The following is a 6226-nucleotide window of genomic DNA, read 5'->3' on the forward strand; positions in this document are numbered from 1 at the left end:
GATGACCTTAACAGACAAAACTAACAAAATGAATTTCATTGGGACAAATGTCAGGTTCTGCACTTAGACAGGAAGAACCAGCTGCAGAAATAGAAGATGGAGGGGGACACCTGGGTTGTCAGTACTGTAGCTCATGTGAAAAGGAGTCAACAGTGTGATGCAGCAACAAAAAAAAGCTAATGCTATTCTAAGCTGCATCAACAGAAGTAGAATGTCTTGATCAAGAGAAGTCATAGTCAAACTTATTCTTCCTTGGTCAGAACACACCTGTGTTCAGTTCAGGGTACCACAGTTTAAGAAGGATGTTGACAAGCTATAATGTGTGCAGAGGAGGGCAGCCAAGAGGATCAAGTGTCTGGAAACCAAGCCTTATGAGGAATGCTTGAAGGAGCCAGGTAGGTTTCGCCTGGAAAAGAGGAGACTGAGAGGAGATATGATAGCCATCTTTAAATATCTAAAGGGCTGTCACATGGAAGATGGAGCAAGCCTGTTTTCTCCTGCTTTTTTCTCCAGAGGCTAGGACCCAAACCAATGGTCACTAAATGTGCACTGAACCACACAGGTCCTGCCTGCAGACTTACAATTTGAAACATGCTGTGACTTTTAGTTTAGAAGTTTAAAAGTGTGGCTGGACCACCTGGTTATTGTTTAGTCGTTTAGTCATGTCTGACTCTTTGTGACCCCATGGACCATAGCACGCCAGGCACTCCTGTCTTCCACTGCCTCCCGCAGTTTGGTCAAACTCATGTTCTTGGTTTCAAGAACACTGTCCAACCATCTCGTCCTCTGTCACCCCCTTCTCCTTGTGCCATCCATCTTTCCCAACATCAGGGTCTTTTCCAGGGAATCTTCTCTTCTCATGAGGCGGCCAAAGTATTGGAGCCTCAGCTTCAGGATCTGTCTTTCCAGTGAGCACTCAGGGCTGATTTCCTTAAGAATGGATAGGTTTGAGCTTCTTGCAGTCCATGGGACTCTCAAGAGTCTCCTCCAGCACCATAATTCAAAAGCATCAATTCTTCGGCGATCAGCCTTCTTTATGGTCCAGCTCTCACTTCCATACATCACTACTGGGAAAACTATAAAAACCTTCATCGGCAAGGTGATGTCTCTGCTTTTTAAGGTGCTGTCTAGGTTTGTCATTGCTTTTCTCCCAAGAAGCAGGCGTCTTTTAATTTCTTGACTGCTGTCACCATCTGCAGTGATCAAAGAGCCCAATAAAGTAAAATCTCTCACTGCCTCCATTTCTTCCCCTTCTATTTGCCAGGAGGTGATGGGACCAGTGGCCATGATCTTGGTTTTTTTGATGTTGAGCTTCAGACCATATTTTGCACCTGGTAGAGGCGTATAGAATTGTGTGTAGTGTGGAGATGGATAGGGATTCCTGCCTGATTCATCTCTCCTACTACTCAAACGTAAGATCACCCAGTGAGGTTTAAGGCAGAGAGGGGGTTTTTTTGCACCATGCATTTCCACTGCTGAATTTCCTTACCACCCTCAATATTTCATCCAATAGACCTGAAGCTAGCAGTTATCAGGGGTTTCCTTATCAATTCCTTAAGCACTACTATACTGCCAGCTGTGATCTGCCACATGCCATCCACAAGATGGCAATCTCTTGTAAGTTTCCTGCTTATCCAGCTGCTGTGTGCCAATGATGGCACCTGCAGAGCAACTCGTTAATGCTGCTGTAGAAAAGCCCTGTCTGGCACTGAACTCTTGAGAGTGAACAAATGTAATGAACAAATGTAATGCACAGAGGCAGCCAATGCTGTGTCCTCCAGATGTTGCTGAACTCCAGCATGGCCAGCAACATCTGGAGAACCACAGGTTAGCTGTTCCTGGCATAGAAGCTTCTTGAAGGTGGTGGTCCTGTTTTTGTAAGTCTGAGTTTCAGCCACTTCGTGCCAACCAACCGAGAATGGCCTGCAAACACCTTCAATGCTTGTCCATTTCATCCCTAAAGGCCGCTTTAATAAATAAACAAATAATCTTGAATCGCTTATTAAGAAAAGAAACTGCTTGAACTAGTTTTGTTGTTACTGCAATCCTCTTCTTCCCAAGTGGGAAAGATTAAAATAGGCACAGAGAGCATGGATGCCATTCCTTGTGCAATGAAAGCATAAAGACATCTAAAACCATATGTAATTTGTAGAGAGGGAGGGTGGAAGGACCAGGAAAATCTTTTGCATGGGGCAAAGGGAGAATTCAGACAACAGGTATGGTGCTGTGGTGGGCATCCTCGGTTGAGGATGCTGCCCAATAGCCTTCAATCAGTGACTATCAGGCCTGCCACTTTTCCCTGTTGTCTAAGAAAACCCACCAGTGTCTACATCCAACTCCTTCCCCTCTGGAGTGTTAGATTTTGCTGGCAGAACTGGCGAATAAAGGACCCCTGTTCTATTTTCGTTTACTGCTCCAAATCCAGCATATATATATATCACTAATTTATTCTAAACAGGGAACTCTGATACTGCACATTTACATCCATGGTTACAACTCTATTGTTTGCAATGAAAGCCTGCAGCTACACCTGAATCTCCACCCTATCACTTCAGGGCTACAGTTCTCTCTAGCAAAAAAATATTATGGCATTCATCAGCCAACAGCAAAAAAACTTTGTTATACCTGGTCAGCTTGAAGCCCAACGAACAAGTCGGATGCTACTTATATTAGATGATGTCTGGCTGGCTGAGCAAGCATTTAAAAACAAATATGGAAGAGAGAGAAAATACCCCAGCAGAAAAAGATTGCTTCCTGCCAGGATTCTTTGCAGCTGGGATTGTGTGTCCCTGCTTTCTCAAAGAAAATTGGACTTTCCAGAGGCGTCCAGATCAGTGCTGTGATTGAAAGCAGAGCTGTTGTGTTTGTTGTACTTTTAGGAAGGTTTAAAGGGTGGTTGTGGAAATGTATCATTTGTGCTGAAGGATTTAGCAGCAGTGCTGAGTGAGGGTGGTGAAACATCAAGTAGGGACTGCTGGATTGCTCTGGTGCCTTTTGCTGACTTGTTGCCATTGGCTGAGTTGCTCTGATGTCACAATGCACCAGACTTCTGCATGCATGAATGAAAGAAACTGAGAGTGGAGAGTCTAAAGGGGAAATGGGAACTTTTAATAGTTCTTTTAACACCAGTGTCATGGGCTGGCAAGAGTCTGTTCCTTCCTGCCACCAGTCTAGCCACAGCATTCTGCACTAGCTGAAGCTTCTGGGCCAGGGCTTAAGGCAACCCCATAATAAACCTGTTTGAGCTTGAACCCCACATGGGGAGTTGTCTGTCTTGAAAACCATACCATGTGCTGGAGCAGAACACCTTACTCTTAATAGTAAAGGTAAAGGGACCCCTGACCATTAGGTCCAGTCGTGACCGACTCTGGGGTTGTGGCGCTCATCTCACGTTATTGGCCGAGGGAGCTGGCGTACAGCTTCCAGGTCATGTGGCCAGCATGACTAAGCCGCTTCTGGCGAACCAGAGCAGCACACGGAAACGCCATTTACCTTCCTGTCGGAGCGGTACCTATTTATCTACTTGCACTTTGACGTGCTTTCGAACTGCTAGGTTGGTAGGAGCTGGGACCGAGCAACGGGAGCTCACCCCGTCACGGGGATTTGAACCACCGACTTTCTGATCAGCAAGCCCTAGGCCAGGGGTCCCAAAACTAAGGCCCGGGGGCCGGATGTGGCCCAATCACCTTCTAAATCCGGCCTGCAGATGGTCCGGGAATCAGCATGTTTATACATGAGTAGAATGTGTCCTTTTATTTAAAATGCATCTCTGGGTTATTTGTGGGCATAGGAATTCATTCATATTTTCCCCCAAAATATAGTCCGGCCCCCCACAAGGTCTGAGGGACAGTGGACCGGCCCCCTGTGAAAAAAGTTTGCTGACCCCTGCCCTAGGCTCTGTGGTTTAACCCACAGCGCCACCTGCGTCGTGTTTACTGTTAATAGCTATGTCATAAAAAACAAATTATTTCCTTAGTCTCCTTAGAGTGCCAAGGGAGTTGCACACCAGATTATTTTTTAACAGATGGGCCTGGACCCAGGCTGGGTTGTATTTTCCTTCCTCTAATATCAATGCTGCATTTTAGAAGCGTTGCATCTGCAACACTAATGCAGGCTATCCTCATTTTATCCCCATTTTACCCTCACAAGTCATTGTCATAATCACACTGAGGTGCCTTACTCCCAGGTAGGTGAGTACATATGGAGGTGGCTTACATCTCACTCGACAGGTATAGAATTGCACTGTAAAGCGGGAGTGTTACAGAGATGCTGGAAGCTACAGAAAAATGTAGTATGAAGACCCATAATTGGCAAATACTGGCCTGGGAGCACTCCAGTTGGAGAGCAGCCTTTACCAAAAGTGTCATGGACTTTGAAGACGTTCAAACTCAGGACAAAAGGGAGAAACATGCTAAGAGGAAGGCAGGTTGGGCAAGTCCCCACCATAATCAACTCCCATCCAGAAACCTTTGTCCCCACTGTGGAAGGACATGTGGATCCAGAATTGGCCTCCACAATCATTTACAGACATGCCGTTAAGACTGTGTTCATGGAAGACAATTTTACTTGGGTATGAGGGATTGCTGAAGAAGGAAGAAGAAGAAGAAGAAGAAGAAGAAGAAGAAGAAGAAGAAGAAGAAGAAGAAGAAGAAGAAGAAGAAGAAGAAGACATCAGTGGAATTTCCTCCCTCTCCAGTATCTTAAAATACTGTGCTGTGACTTCTGAGAATCCCCATTCATTTGGGATGTGTTGAAAAGCAGCAGAAGTACTGAAGAAGTCTGTATAGCAAGTGTAAAGTAAATATGATTGACTTGACTCATAATGCACATTTTACTCTTTTTTATGTGTATATATTTCAGTCCCTCTGAGATGCAAATATTAGGCAATTATTGGCATACTTTGAACAAAATCTGAGTGGTAGCAGATGTCTCATTTGAATGTTAAACAGTCTTAATGCATTTCTTGATGAATATTGGGATCTTGGGATAACTTTAAAAATGATTAAATGGCTGCAGTTAATAAAGAAATTCATGCAAAGTGACAATTTTACATCTCTCCCCCCCCCCCTGTAGATAGGAATAGCTGTTGGCCAGAAAAAAATAAATTTTATTAAGATTCTCTTTTATTATAAGAACAGCCATTTGGCTGCTTTATAGCCATTTTAATGTGGAATAAGATTTCTTTGACTAGAACCTACCTTGTCATATGCATAGTACAGTATTATCCTCAATCCATAAAGAAGGCTGATCGCCGAAGAATTGATGCTTTTGAATTATGGTGCTGGAGGAGACTCTTGAGAGTCCCATGGACTGCAAGAAGATCAAACCTATCCATTCTGAAGGAAATCAGCTCCGAGTGCTCACTGGAAGGACAGATCCTGAAGCTGAGGCTCCAATACTTTGGCCACCTCATGAGAAGAGAAGACGCCCTGCAAAAGACCCTGATGTTGGGAAAGATGGATGGCACAAGGAGAAGGGGACGACAGAGGATGAGATGGTTGGACAGTGTTTTCGAAGCTATCAACATGAGTCTGACCAAACTGCGGGAGGCAGTGGAAGATAGGAGTGCCTGGCGGGCTCTGGTCCATGGGGTCACGAAGAGTCGGACACGACTAAACGACTAAACAACCACATTCTCAATACACAGAGATGTGGGTAGACCGATGTAAAAAAAGGGGGGGGGGTGTAAGTAGGAAGCCATGAAATGCAAGAGCGATTTTTCCATGCAGAGCCCAAATGTATATAAGCCAAGAAGAAAATGACCAATTCACAACAGCAGTCACTATGACATTACTGTCTTTCAAGCTGCTCATTATCAATCTAATATGCATGGTGAGAAACAAACCTATAGTCCTGGTTAAGTCCAAACTACATAGAATTTATCAGCAATTTTGACTCTAACTCATATGTATCAGACTGGAGATTCCCCATGAAATGTGAAGCAAATATTGGTGGTGGCATCTTAAGAGGTTCTGAATCAGTGTAGTTTTGAAAGGTTCAGTCTGCCATCTTAATTCAAAATGGTACCCAAATATGGACAAAAACTTTCTCCTCAATCTCAAAAAGGAGAAATAAGAAGAAATATGATGGGAATAGTACCCTGGTAGTAGTAGTAGTAGTAGTAGTAGTAGTAGTAGTAGTAGTAGTAGTAATATTTTAATGCAAACCTACCCCTAATAAATGCATTCCTGTACACATTGATTGGAGAACGGCATTGCAAAATTCA

This window comes from Zootoca vivipara, chromosome 11 (genome assembly GCF_965207765.1).
Source record: "Zootoca vivipara chromosome 11, rZooViv2.hap1.1, whole genome shotgun sequence".
Taxonomy (NCBI): Eukaryota; Metazoa; Chordata; class Lepidosauria; order Squamata; family Lacertidae; genus Zootoca; species Zootoca vivipara.